Genomic DNA, 14616 nt, shown 5'->3' on the forward strand with positions numbered 1-14616 from the left:
GGGCAATGGACTGACTGTCTCTCGGACTGCCTTGGACGTACAGAACTTAGAGAACAGCAGCACAGAATGGTTTGGGTTGGAAGGGACCTTAAAAGAATAATCTAGTGCAAGACTGCTGCTGGGCAGGGATATCTCTGACTAGATGAGGTTGCTCAAAGCCCCATTCAGCTTGAGCTTGCACACTTCCAATGATGAGGCATTCCTGTAATCTGGGGCCAGTCTGTTCCAGTGTCTCACTGGCCTTGCCTTAACAAATGTCACTCTTATATTTAACCAGAATCTACTTTCTCTCCAATACATTGCCCTCAACACTCAACACATGGCTTGGTGTCACCAGCAGACTTGCTGATGGTGCACTCAATCCCACTGTCCATGTACGTGACAAATATGTTAAATAATGCTGGTCTCAAAACAAAGCCCTGGGGGACACCACTTATCACTGGTCTCCACATGAAATTCAAGCCACAACTCTTTGAGTGTGATCATCCAGACAATGTACCACAGCATATTTTCCAGGAGGATCTGTTCCGTGATCTTGCCATGCACAGAGGTGAGACTGAGTGGCCTGTAATTCCCTGGGTCTTCCTTATGCCCCTTTTTAAAAGTGGGGGTTTTGTTTCCCCTTTTTCCATCAGTGGGAACTTCATCAGACAGCCATGACTTCTCAAGTGTGAGTGATAATGGCTTACAGGGGGATGCATCTTATCAGGGCAATCTCTCACCTCTTCTTCCTTGACTGTCCTTTCTGAGTAGTTTATAGCTGTCAGTCAGAGCATTCCAATCACACAATCCATCCCAACAAGTTTCTGTGGTAGCAATCAGGCCATAGTGCCCACCTGGGCAGTGGCAACCAGCTCCTTCTGTTTGTTTCCCATACTATGGCACTGGTAGAGAGGTGCTTCAGCTGGGCCACATCCCCTGTTAGAGGAGTTTGCCCTAATTTCTTTAAGACAATATACTGGTGTTTCCCTGCTTCTTGCTAAAGTCTCAGCAGCCCCTGGCTCTTCTCAAGTGATTTCAACTCCATTCTCTTCCCTTGCTAAATAGAGTTCAATATGTCATTAATGAAGATACCAAGTAGTATTGATTCCAGTATGAACCCCTGAGGGACACTACTAATTTCCACTTGGACATTGAGTCTTGGACTATAACTTCTTGGATGCAGCTATGCAGCCAATTCCTTATCCATCTAACAGTCCATCCATTGGTACCTCAGCTCTCCAATTTACTGGCAAGGATGTTGTGAGGGACCATATCTGAGGCCTCATAGAAGTCCAGGCTGATGACCTCAGTTGCTCTCCCTTGTCCATTAAAACAGTCACTCCATCATAGAAGGCCACTAGATTAGTCAGACTCTTCATGAAAGGAGTCTTAGAATTTTCTTAACAACCATTGTTCCTTCCATGAAGATGTTGGGAAAACCCTGTTCCTTACATCAAAGATCTCAAAGCCAGCAATGTCCAGGACACAATGAAGTACTGCCTGGGCTGCTTCATGTCCAGCTGTTGTTTGAGGTGAACAACCATCCACAGGAACATCTTCTCAAACACAGCATTTGACAAAGGTGCACCGGAAGAAAAAGGAAATTGCACGAAGTTACTGCACAGAGAAATATTAACAAATTTTAGATTTCTGAAGAGAAATGTATTCCTAGTATTTTACTATGTATTCCTGTATTTTACTTCCTCCATAGTTTGACCTTTGGTTACAAATTTATTCCCAACTTTGACTTGAGTATAACATAGGATCAGAGCAGCTCTGCTGAGTACAGACCCTTGTCAGCAACTGAAAGACAAGAGAGAGAAATTAAAAATTGATCTTTGGACATGGACTGGAACTTGATCTTTGTGTGTGTATGTGTCAGAAATGCCTTTAATGTTCAAAATTCTTGATTGCAAATCTTTTGATCTAGTGTCACAATCAACGCTGAATACAGAAAAACTATGAAAGCCATGAAAGCCAATATTGGTATTTTTCTGAATGCAGTTATCAGTAGGAAAACCTTCTTTGAATATTTTAACACATTTATAAATGAGTTATTTTAATAACTTTCACTTTAAAAAGTCATTAGGATTACAACCAGACTTCTTAGTCACAGTCTAAGAAAGCTCTTATATTTCAATAGGCCATGGTCTGTACTGTCATTAGGAGAAGGATATACATGACAAAGCAAGGTCTAGAGCCTATGCATGAAACTAGGGACATTTTGTCTTCTTAAAACTTGTCAAAACTCTCTGTGTGCCAAATGGTAAAATGCATTAAAATATCCCATCAAAAAACAAACTGAAGGAGCACCATTTAGTAAGAGATGCCAGGGAGCAGAGAATCAGGTTCACAGATTCATGTACACTAAAAGAAACATTATTTAGTTTTCACATGATTAAGCAATAGCTTTTGTCCTGTCTGGGAAAAAAAAAATATTTCACAAAACTGATTTCTTTATTAAAAGGTTAGTTGCTAAGGATTTTCTGTGCCATGCACTTCTACCTGGTCCTGCCATTGTTTCTGCTTGAACTTCAGGTTCCTGTAGTGCATGACAGCCCCTGTCAGCTTGTAGATGGCTGTTCCCTCATCAGCAGTGAAACCCAGGTTGTCATGACACAATGTTGTCAAAGGTATGAAGTAAAAGCATTGCTGAAAAACCTTAACAATCTCATTTAAAATAATTTCTTTATAGCACTTGTATCTGTAGCCACCAGCTCCTCCTGGTCATCAGTGATGACCTCCCCTTGACTCACATAGGATGGTGGTGATCATTAGGGTTGGTGGTGATGAAGAGGAAGAGTCAAGGCTTAGCTCTGCCAACCAGATGACAGAGGAAACTGGCATGGGCAAGGTGCTGCAGTGCTGACATTTCCCATGAAGAAGAGACTCAAGCATGCTAAAAATAGAGCATCTTGAGAAAGACATCAGGCAGCTGCCTCACTCTCTGCCAGTCCTTAAGATATAACTTCTCCTCCATCAGACACTGTGTTAGAAGGCAGAGAGGGAGAGGGAATACTTAGCAACATGTCACACTCTAAGTGAAAATATGTAGACATAGACACAGATTCCAGCCTATGGCCAGGCAAAATCTCACATTGGGTTTTAGATTTGTATTGTGAACTGGAGACTTGAGTTAATAACATTCCAGTGTGGAAGAAATTTCACATTCTGGAAGTGTGATACTTTCTTCATTACTTTTATCCATGAGTTTCAATGGGATCACTAGTGGAAGAAGCCCCATGGTCCTTGTTCAGGTGTCAGAAACTACTGCCAAAAATAAACCTAGGAAAAGAGTGGCCAGATCTTCATATAGTGCTCATCCATTCTGTTTTACAACTTGAAAAAAGAGGATTGAAGAGGAACACTGCTGACTTCTTACATTTGGCTAAGAAGGCCTTTGCATCTTGTCTTACTATAAACATGTTGCCCTCTGGCAGCCAGCAAATTCCACTACGGTAGAAAATAAAATGAGAGGTCCTATTTCCTCTTTCATTATGGTGCAACAGTGAAATTCTGTTCAGTTTATAATTTTTATATGCTCATCAACTACCTTTGACAGTCTCATTAGTTTCCTGTTTTCACTAGTTTCCCAGGACAGTCCTAATAATTTCAGACATGTCTTGGGGATATTTGTTGATCCACTGGGGCATTCACTCAGTGGGCAGTAGATGAAGAAGTCCTAGTTTATAGATTCATAAGAGAACCTTCACATCCTGCCTTGTATTGAGAAATTGTGACTCCTGAGTTTTGAGTTCTGTAAATTTTCCTGAAGATTGGTAGTTATGGCACTTCTTTCATACTGACTGTATCTTTGAGGATAATTCATTCAAGTCAATAAGCATCAGTAGTTTCCAACATAACACTGATTATACTCATATGATGAACATGTCCTCTGATCTAGGCCTTGAAATATTTTACTGCTTCAGAATAGCATGGCATGGGAAAGATGCAGGTAGAAAGAGATTCAGGGGGATAACAAGATGCATTGCAGAGTGAAATTGGGTGCAAATAAGTAAATTATTACTGCCACTAAATGAAGATTAAAAGCATGACTCCAAGTCATGCTTATTTCCCTAACAGCATGAAGCTCATAGGATAAAGCAAACAACCCCTGCTAGTGAGGCTGGAGAGAGCTCAGAGCCACTCAGTTCTGCTCCAGCAGGAAACCTCCTGCTGTGGGTCGATGTTCTGGAGAGCAGGTTCAGGTGCCTACACAGATTGCAGCGTCTCCTGTGCCTGGGGCCACTTCAGCTCCTCCTCAGGTGATTGGGGTCCCTGATGGCCTGACCAGGAACTGAGAGGCACTCAGGGCCATGGAAGGCACCAGGAATATGCAGGATCTGCACAGATGTGCTGCTCCTCTGACAGACCACAGGCCTGCATAGGCTAAGCCCAGGTGCAGGTGGGAGAGCAGAGGAGCAGTGTGTGTGTGTCTGTCCCATCCTGTGCCTGGGCAGGGAAAGGGCTCATGTCCCTCCAAGGACATGTCATGGTGGGTGAGGGCGAGAAGGATGAGAAACACACTCAGTGGGGAAACTGAGAAGGGTTAGGGATAGGGAATGTAAAGAGAAGAAAAACAAATGAGTGAGTAAGGACAGGCAGCAGAGAAAGAAGATGCGGTCATGTGGGTGCATTGTATACGAGAAGTTGATGCAGCAAAAGATTTGCTGGAATGGAAAGGGCTTGAACTAATCTCAGCTGTCACTCCTATAGGAATCCAGGAGACAAACTCATTCATTTCAAAATGGAGAGTTCTTTAATTGCTAACTAACACTTTTCTCTTTAACATTTCTTTTTCAGTCTCGAAGAGCAAAAGTTCCAATGGGAGCTGCATACTTTGGAGATGAAAGTTTAGAATTATGATGAAATCCTGTCCCCTTTCATGCAGATTTGCAAGACTGCTGCAGTCCCACACTTCAGAGAGCAGTGTGTTCTGTGTTAGTGACATAGGAGTGTAGTGCAGGCTGTGCAGTCCCACCTGGTGAGACTTGTCCTGGCACTGCACCTCATTGCAACGAAGTAAAAAAACAGTTCAGGGCAATGAGAAATCCTTGTGTAGTGGGTTTCTGTGGCTGGGTTTTGGTAGCAGGGGGGCTACAAGGGTGGCTTCTGTTAGAAGCTGCTAGGAAGCTTCCACTGTCCCATGGAGCCAATGCCAGCCGGCTCCAGGATGGACTTCCTACCACTGGCCAAGGCTGAGCCAACTAGGAGTGACAGTAACACCTCTGGGATAATATATTTAGGAACAGAAGGTTGTTGCGCAGAAAGAACTCCAGCCAGGGAAGAGCAGAGTGAGAACATGGGAACAGCAATGCAGACCCCAAGGGCAGTGCAGAAGGAGGGGCAGGAGGTGCTCAAGGTGCCGGAGCTGTGCCCCTGTGGCCTGTGGTGCAGAGCAGGGTGGGGCAGCTCTGCCCCTGTGCCCGTGGGGGAGCATCAGGGTACAGAGACCCCCCTGCAGCCCATGGAGGAGCCCATGCTGGAGCAGGTGGATGCAGGAAGGCGGCTGTGACTCTGTGGAAGGCCCAGGATAGGGCAGGGTCCTGCTGGAGACCTGCAGGCTATGGAGAGGGAAGCCCAGGCCAGAACAGTTTTTTCCCAGGTAGGACTTGTGGCCCCTGTGGGGGACACAGTACAGCTCATCCGTCAAGGACTGACCCCATGGAGGAGTGACCCACGGGACAGCAGGTTGGGAAGAACTGCTGCCCAAGGGATGGACTCACCCTGGAGAGGTCCATCGAGGACTGTCTGCCGTGGGAGAGACCCCACGGGAGCAGGGGAAGGACTCCAACTCCTCTCCCTGAGCAGCGGCAGAAACAACAACTGACTGTAACCCCCATTCCCCATCGCCCTGCACTGCTGGCATTGGCATTTCTTTCATACTGACTGTATCTTTGGGGATAATTCATTCAAGTCAATAAGCATCAGTAGTTTCCAACGTAACACTGATTATACTCATATGATGAACATGTCCTCTGATCTAGGCCTTGAAATATTTTACTGCTTCAGAATAGCATGGCATGGGAAAGATGCAGGTAGAAAGAGACTCAGGGGAAAGAGATTGAAGAGGAGGGAGAACATGGAAGGAAGGAGGGGTGGGGAGAATGTGTTTTTAAGACTATTTTATTTCTCACTCTTTGGTTCTTATCCTGTTAATAATAAATTTAGGTACTACCCCCACTTTGAGTCTGTTTTGCCCGTGAAGGTAATCAGCAAGTGACCTCTCCTAGCTGTTATCTCAACTCGTGAATCCTTAGCTGTTTTTTTGGGTTTTTTTTCTTCTCTGTCCAGTTTCAGAGGGAGAGTAAGAGAGTGGTTTTAATGGGTACCTGGTATCTGGCTAGGGTCAACCCACTACACCTTGCTAAAACTCTGTCTGTCTGTGTAATGTCATTTTGCACTGGCTTTCTGCATAATTTTCATATTTGAATGTTTCTTTGTGACTCCCTCACCGAGAAGCTGAGGCCCAAAGGCTTTCTCCAGAGCAAATACAGCCAACAGTGATTTCTGACCTGAATATAAAGACACTCATTGTCCTACATGTATACGAACAGAATCCTGTTCAGATCATGTGTTTGAAAGGCTGTTGTCCACTTTGTGGGATTGAAAACATCAAGCACAAGTCATTCAGAAACATCTCATATGACCAACAGAGTAACATGACTTCCAGAAAAGCCTGCTGAAGGTGCAAGTGCCTCTTCCACTGAGCCACTCAGGCGCAGCTCTAGGGCTCCAAGCTGGATTCAAGTGTGATGTTGGGACATCTGTATCAAAGGAGACCTCTCCTGAATGTGTTCCTTGCAGTAACTTTTCAATTTTTCTGATGTTTCAGATCACCTCTGACAGAACCTCTGCCAACCATAGAGCAGAAAGGACCTGGGGATCTGGAAGAAGAACCCAGTTAGGCCAACAGATACAGATGAGAGGTCTATGTCTGCCACTAAAAAAAAAAATCGAGTTAAAAAGCATACAATGCAAAATTCTCCTTGACCTTTGTGTCCTTCTGGATGAGGTTCTTTTCTCTGGTATTGGTTTCAGCTGTGGAAGTTTTAGTTGTCTGGGTTTAGCAAGCTCTGCAAACCCTTCCGGTCTGTTGGACAACCTTCTAGCTGATGCTTTTGAGACCTGGCTGTGTGTCTACTGCCTGCTATTCTGAGCAGTCTGCTGAAAGCCCCCATGTCCAGATCTCTTCCCAATGCTTTACCACCCTTTCTGTGAAGAAATTCCTCCTAATGTCCAACCTGAACCTCCCCTGGCACAGCTTGAGGTCGTTTCCTCTCACCCTGTCCCTTGATCCCTGGGAGCAGAGCCTGACTCACCCCCCACCCTGCACCCCGCTCCTGTCAGGGAGTTGTAGAGCCAGAAAGTCCTCCCTGAGCCTCCTTTTCTCCCTGAGCCCCCTCAGCTCCTTCAGCTGCTCCTGCTGCTCCAGTTGCTTCCCCAGCTCCATTCCCTTCTCTGGACACGCTCCTTTTAATTCATTCTCTCCCTTCTGGTTGTAGCAATAGATCACTTTTAGTAGACTGAACCAAGAAAACAAAACTAATCCAAATGCTACATATACATTTCTTATTGTTGCCAAAATAGGTTATTATCACATATTTGGAAAACGGACAGGGTTACCAGAATAGATTATCTTCTGAATGTGAGTGCAGGAATAAGAGAAGGCTTTAACTGTAGGAATGAAATTATCAACATGCACCAGAAGGAGTTGCCTCATATGCTGAATTGCTCACAAAATGCAAAGATAAGCACCAAGTTTCTTGTTCATTTTTAAAGAAAGATGTTCAGCATTTTTTATTGCTTAATGTTAGTTTTACAGTAATTTTGAAGACAATTCCCAGTGGGATTTGCAGCTTGCAAATGCTATTCTCAGCTATGCTGTTAATATTTATAACACATGCCAAGAGGGATCTTTGTGCCTGTGGACCGATAAGGAATGTGTAGCCTCATACTGAAGATCCCTGGGTAAAACAAGACCTCTCAGGAATGCTGGCATGAGACAAGGAGAAATGCCAGAACACTAATTCTCTGGTGCAAAGCTTCTCATTCTGACACTTTAGCTAAGATGTGCCTAGGCACTGGATCCTGGAGATGGTAAGGATGATTTTCACATAAAAAGTTCTTTTTATTCTATTGAAAGGTAGATGTTGTGTTGAATTCAATGAAATACGATGAGTACTTTCTCTGTTCCTGGTATAATGTATTTAAACTGGGTAATGGTGGTTTATCTAGGTAAGATGTGTCCTTCAGAGACTTGAGCTATGAGTCCAGATGAGCAATGCTAAAAAGGATGGACAGGAAAAAAGTTGGGGATTATGTCTAGGGAAAAGCCAGTGTTAAGACTAACAAATAAAAGACTGACTAACCTGGTTGAGCTAGTTACTGATTTGGCCATTGCAGAGACAGAACACGAGTGACCTTTGTGCCTGTGGCTGTTCAGAACCTCCTGTGTCTCAGGGTAGCTATGGATGGACCGAGGCGGCCTTGTGATCTGATCCTGTTCCTTCCTTCAGAGACTGATTTCTGCAATGCTTGATACAGTTGTTATTTGATCTCACAGCAGGGAAAACAGATGTGCATTCTGAAGTTTTAACAATATATATTAAACTTAAGAATGTGTTTATTTTGCTCTGATGACACCTAAGTATCTGCCTCTGAGGAAAAGTAACAGTCTTCCAAAGTGAAGAGGGAGGGCAAAACTAGCTAGAGATTAGTGATGGTTAACTCACAGCACTTTTAGATTTAATGATTAACAGGTTTTGACTGTGCATGAGATTTCCATGGTTACTCAAATTCCTTCCATCTTGACAGCAAATGTCAGAGAAAGATACATGAGCAGTAGGTTCTGGACGAGGAGGTGACATTCAGGATGCCCTTTCCATCACATGCCAAAGCAGCTGAACAGCTTCAGTTACAGAACAGGTGAGTGGGGTGGACAGGCTCTCATGGCAATGGAAGGAGAAGGCAAAAGGAGTTGGAGAGTGGCATGGAAGGAGAAGAAATGAGAACAGCAGCATGAAATAAAATTAGGAGACACTTGATTGTCTCGTTTCTCTGTTGACTGCATTTGCAAGAGAAACAGGGGGAAGCTACACTGTGGAGATAGACTTGTTTAGATTTGCACAACTAACCTTTTGTTTCTCTAAGTGAGTGTTGCAATTATATAAAAAATGTTTACCTCCTTTCTTCAAAAACAAATACATCAGAACATTAAATTATGTGAGACATTCTCAAATGCAGAAAGAGTTTGCAGTATTTTGATACCACATTTTCCGTTGGTAATTACGATGTTCATTATTTACACAGAAAAAACAGGATTCTCAAAATTTGCTTTAATTTTCAAGAATAATAGGATAACACCTCTTACTGAAGGATGGGATATATTTGTATTTATGCAAAATTACCCTATTTTAATAATAATCTAATCAGCTAAATGTGCAGTGAGCACTTCATTGGTCACTGCCATGCCAGGTGGCACAGATCAGTCTCCTCAGCTCAGTGACAAGTCCTTCCAGCCTGCCATGTATTCCTGGAGCAAGGAACTTTGTAGGCTCTGGGACCAGAGCCATCCCATGACCCCACACTGCTCTTGCACTCACACAGTAGCTAAGCTTGGACTTTACCTCTTTGGGCTCTGATTCCAAAACCTTGCTGTGTGCTGGGCTGTGTTCCTCCCAGCAGTCCCGTGCTGTCATGGTAGGGCTGGAGGGGTGTAAGAGCACTATCATGAGAGCTGTGCAGCAAAGCTGAGGGGCCAGGTGAGTTCCTCCTTGCCTGGGGTGTGATGGGGAGCTCACAGATGAACTGGTGAATCTGCCTTTAACGACAAAGTGTGTCTGAAATGTTTATGGCCATTTGTGCTGGCACACAGCATTTGTGTTCCAGAGATCCCCTGCCAATCCCTGCCATGTGGGTCAGAAGCTCTATTTGAGCCCAATAACTGCATCTATTGTAAACTTTTCTCTGAGAGGCTTTTCTTTATGGTCATTATGGATCAACATTTTTTTCAGGACCTTTGCACTAGTACTGATCACATGACAGACAACTGTAAAAATAGTGCATCAATGCAAAGTCATCTCTGCCCCCCACGCATAGCAAATAGTCACAAAACAAGAACAGTAAAACTTTAGTTTTTCATTGGTGTTCTACATGTGTTCTAATAAAGTAATATATTTGATTCTTAATAAAGCTGCACTGTAATTCCCTGGAGAATATGTAGGACCAGAATAATCTATCTAAAGATGACTTCAGGCAGAGCACAAGTTGTCTGAAATGATTAGTTTAGACTGAAAATTACAGCAAGTTGTAAGAATCCTAAAAAACCCCTGCAAAATAAAACATCCAGTAAGTGTGATATGAGTTTAAAATCCCAAGGAATATGATAATTTTCAAGTAAGGCATATAATATATTTAAGGTATTTATAATTTATGGTAGATATTTTAATAATTTTATTTTGTTCAAGATATATTGTCCAAAGTAAAGATACTGTTTTTCTTATTCACTTAATTACCAATCCAATCCAGTTGTCCCTGCTACAGAAACATTCTAGGCCTGCATAACATCCAAACACAAACACAAAACAAAAAAATTCCCTTGAAATATCAAAATAACCTTTTTTTTTATTTTCAATGTTAAATTGTGATGGGTTACAACCTCCACTTCCTTTTCTTCTTAATTCAAGAGCCATAAGCCATCTCATATAATCTTCCCAAAAGCACTTTCTTTCTCTTCATTCAATTTCCTTCTGAAAATCTGAGACAACTGCTCCAGTTTCCTAGAGTTACTTCTAATTCTGATGCCATTTTACCCTGCCAAAGGGCTTGGATGTCCCTGTCCCAAAAGCTCTCATGACCTTCACAAAGTCTGCTGCGTAAGAACCATGTGGCTAATCACAGCTGGTAGTTGTGATAGTCAAGGTGGAGTCAAGAGGGCAGTTCCTGTGGCAGAAATATGGTGGTGGTTACCAAGTGTGGCACTGAATACCCCTGCTCTAAAAGGCAACAAAACTCACAGGACAGGGTGCCCATGTATTCTTTACCTGCCATTGTGTGTTTTATCCCAGAATCTCTTGCCCCTTGAGACCCAGGTCTCTGTCAGGCTCATGCTGGGACAGCCTCTTACTGTCTCAGTAGCTGCATCATGAAGGAAAAGTCACATTCTGGGCACAGAGTCCTCCTTGGAGAAGGGATCTGCAGAACCAACGACATGAAGCACAACTCATTTAATTAAGGCGAGTATCTGTTCTTGGCCTTCCAAAGCCACTCCCTCCTGCAGAAGTGAGTAACTCACTGCCACATGCCAGGGCAGAAGGAGAGGAAAGGCTTTGCCTGGGTCAGTGGGAGGAAGGAGGTGACTGTCGGGCGCTGGAGCTGGAGGGCACTTCTGTGCCTGCAACCTCAGCTGCACAGACACCCCCAGATGGGACCGTGCCTTTTGGGACAAGAACAGCATCTTTGGGGGTGGGTGTCACCGATGCCCTTCCTCACCTGGGGTCTGCATGTGCTGCCATGGTGCAGTGAGCACTGATTGTATGGGAAGCCTTTGAGCATTAATGCTTAGTGTCAAACAGGGAAATGCCATGGAAGCAAATCCTGTTGTTCCACACTTTCGTTTACATGACAGGTATGCCCCAGGGACACACTGAATGTGCTCCCACTTCAGACTAGCATTCAGCTCTTGGGACTCGCATCCTCTACCCTGAAATCCCACTTAGCCTAGGTGCCTGGTCCTCAGCACGTGCTATTCTGCCCCACTGATCTCCCATTATGCTGCTCTACCCAGCAAGGGAGAGGCAGCCTGGGTTTCAGGTGTATGTGATTACCTGTGCGTTTTGAGGTGCCCTACAGGTGGGAATGGCTTATCTGCACTTTAGTCTGCAAAGGCTTTCTCTGTTGCTCCTGCTGATCCGAGCCCAGGATGTGCTTGTCTGCAGCAGCTGGCCCTTATCCTAGGAGGAGTGAGAGTGCTCCAAAGTCCTGGGCCTCTCCTCATACCTGCACTGTGAAGGTCCAGCCAGATCACGGGTGCCAAAAGAGGTGCTGCAGTTGCTCTCCTGAGGCTGCTCTGCAGAGTGTGCAGTGGAGGTGGCAGGGCCCTGATGCTGCATGTTGTCCTTTTGACAGTCACACACTCCCAAGCAGCTGCGTGGTTCCCTTTCTGGGCAGAGAGCCCACTGCAGACCTGCACACTGACCAGTGTCTGCTTCTGTCACCTCAGGGTCTTTTCTTCCAGCATCGGTGAGTGGAACATTCCCAGATGTTCTTCGGCCCATCCCACCCGACTTTGTTCTGTCCCAGTGGGGAGCAGATGAAACCGGCTGAGCGCCCTGGTTGCCTTTGAACCCTTGTGCTGTGATTTGCTCCCAGTCCGTGGGCCCGGCAGTTGCAGCAGGTTTAAAGCCCCCCGGCTGAGTGAGGCCGAGCGGCTGCTGTGCAGAGGAGCAGCTGCCCAGAGGAGGGTCCCGTGATGGCTCCAGGCTGCCATCCCCTGGCAGTGGGGCCTGGAGCCGAGGGGGAGATCGGGGCTGCCCCGCTGAGCTCCCTGGGACTGACAGGGGCCGGGTGGGGCCGGGAGAGGCTCCCCCGGCTGCCCCCGGCAATAATTCCATCGTCTTTCTGCCAAGGATCCCTGAAGGAACTTGTCTGTCTTCCCGTGTCGGGTGACAAGGCCCAGGCTGAGGATAAAGCTGATGGGGCCGAGGCCGTCAGAGCAGCAGCGCCAGGGCTGAGGCGACAGGCACAGCCCGGGCCCAGCTGATGGCCCCGGTCTGGGTGTGCTCTGTCCGGTGACCCCGGGGCCGGAGCCGGCAGGGACGGGCTTTCCGGAGCTCTGCAGAGGGCCCGGGCAGTCGGGCTGCAGGTGGGGCTGGGTCTCCATGAGCACCGTGTCACGGCCACCAGCCTGGCCAGGGCTCCTCCTTCAGCCCAGATGCTGCCGTGGCCCTTGAGGGATCTCTGGGCTTCGGCCCTACAGCCTTCGCTCAGCGAGTGCTGGGAAAGCACAGCTTGAGCAAAGGGATATGGCCCCTGCAGCGCTGCCGAACCTGGGAGCAAGCCCTGCCTCTGCCTTCTTCCTTCTTCCTCACCCAGACTGGGACTCCAGGGTGGAGGCTGGAAAATGCTGCATTTTCAGAGCTACAGCCCAGCCCACCTTTTCCATGGGTAGGTTTACAAGAGGGGGGATGCCCCCTCGAGCCCAGTGAGCCCCAGCTGACTGCTGGAAGTACCTGGGCAGCTGCTGTGTTCCCTGTGGGACAGCACGTCCCAGGAGATAGGGGAGAGCACCCAGGTGCTGGGTTGGCACAGCACCGTTGCACGGGCTCCAAAGGGGCCACTCTGGATTCAGACTGAGCAGGGAGAGCACGCTCGGGCCGCAGTCTGACATTTAACCTTTCAGCTGGGAATGGAGCTATGCTGGAGCAAGTCTCCCTGGGGTAAGAATAGCATCTGCTGTCTTGGGACACAGCACAGTTGTCCAGCTCCTCCACGGCAGCACATGGCACTGAGACACAGAAGGCAGCCTACCCTCCCAGGAATGTCTCAGGCACTATTAGTGGAAGTGAATCATGCCCACAGACAGGCACGACCCTGAACAGGAGTCTTAGGAGAGCAGGGCTATTTTGGGCCTTTGTCACTGCAGAGGAAAGGAGACACATGATGTCTTCACGTAGCTGCCTGCTTCATTTTCAGCCACATGCGTGAGAGCTGGAGAGATAGCAGAGAGCGTGTAACTGTGTGCAAGTGAAAGGGGCAGGAGGCTGGAGGAAGAAACAGTCTAAAGAAGGCTGTGGTAGGTCAGAACAGACACAGTTATAGCCCTTGATGTGAGAGCTGCTTCTTCAGTGACTTGACTGCCTTTTCACACTGGTGCCCTCTGAGACAGCTCTTTTGGACAAGTATCAAAGAAACTCTCCAGGTGTTCCACTTGCCAGTAGGGCCAGGGCTCACTCCTCTCTTCCCTCTGCCTGGCTTTGCTGGCTGCATTCCTTCATTCTGGTGACACATCCTCAAGCTTCCTCAGTGCAGGCAATGGGAGGCAAAGGGTGGTGCAGGGTCTGTAGAGCAGGGTTTCAGAGAGTCTCAGAAGTTAACGCTTGCACCAGCCATTCCAGCTAACAGGGATACTCATGGATGTTGTGTGCCTTCAGACTCTACCCAGCCCCCCTGAAGCTTTGGAGATGCCTGCAGGTGGGACTGCCACCCAAGAGGAGCAGTCAGCTCACAGGTGGGCTTGGGCAGGCAAAGGCTAAGGCCAAGAGGCCCTGCCTGTGGTGGCAGGTCAATGCATGCTGTGAGACATTGTCAGAGAGGACTAGTCTGGCCAGGTGTTAGGTGGCTTTCTTAAGGTCTTTGTGATTGAAGGCTGAGGTTTGCCCCTAAACAACCATCTCTGCTGAGATACAGCACTGACAGCACTGACAGAAGTTCTGCTCACCAATGCTCACAAGGGACAGTAACTATGGGAGGAAGGAATGGAGGGCTGCACCCATCTGTTTTCTTCTTTTCCCTTGTCTGAGACAGTGCCATGTGCAGCCTGTTGTGCAGGAGGTGCCAAGGCTGACCTCTGAGGTGATCGTTGAGGAGGTGTGTTGGTGCATGTGCTGTGCGAGAGGTGGGTACTAAGGGAGA

The 14616-nt window shown here is 46.7% G+C and overlaps 2 long non-coding RNA genes across 9 annotated transcripts in view; one reads left to right on the forward strand and one right to left on the reverse strand.

Annotated features, from left to right (window-relative positions):
- The first annotated feature begins 7984 nt into the window (after positions 1-7984).
- LOC108639774 overlaps positions 7985-14616 on the forward strand; it is a 53729-nt gene continuing 47097 nt past the window's right edge. For 3 of the 8 annotated variants that reach the window (XR_003915816.1, XR_003915818.1, XR_003915817.1), the window contains exons 1-2: positions 7986-8082; positions 8800-8910. This is a non-coding gene — a long non-coding RNA (uncharacterized LOC108639774). Of the gene's footprint in view, positions 8083-8799; positions 8911-12967; positions 13150-13398; positions 13422-13677; positions 13778-13851; positions 14213-14616 lie in introns of those variants that run through there. The other 5 variants (XR_003915819.1, XR_003915822.1, XR_003915820.1 and 2 more) reach the window with 5 other exon arrangements.
- Positions 10583-12522, reverse strand: LOC108639777. The gene is made up of 3 exons (XR_001920715.2): positions 11811-12522; positions 11028-11178; positions 10583-10926 (listed from the first exon to the last, which is right to left on the reverse strand). It is a non-coding gene; the product is annotated as an uncharacterized LOC108639777 (long non-coding RNA).

Source organism: Manacus vitellinus, unplaced genomic scaffold (assembly GCF_001715985.3).
Source record: "Manacus vitellinus isolate BGI_N305 unplaced genomic scaffold, ASM171598v3 scaffold_24_pilon, whole genome shotgun sequence".
NCBI classification, from domain to species: Eukaryota; Metazoa; Chordata; class Aves; order Passeriformes; family Pipridae; genus Manacus; species Manacus vitellinus.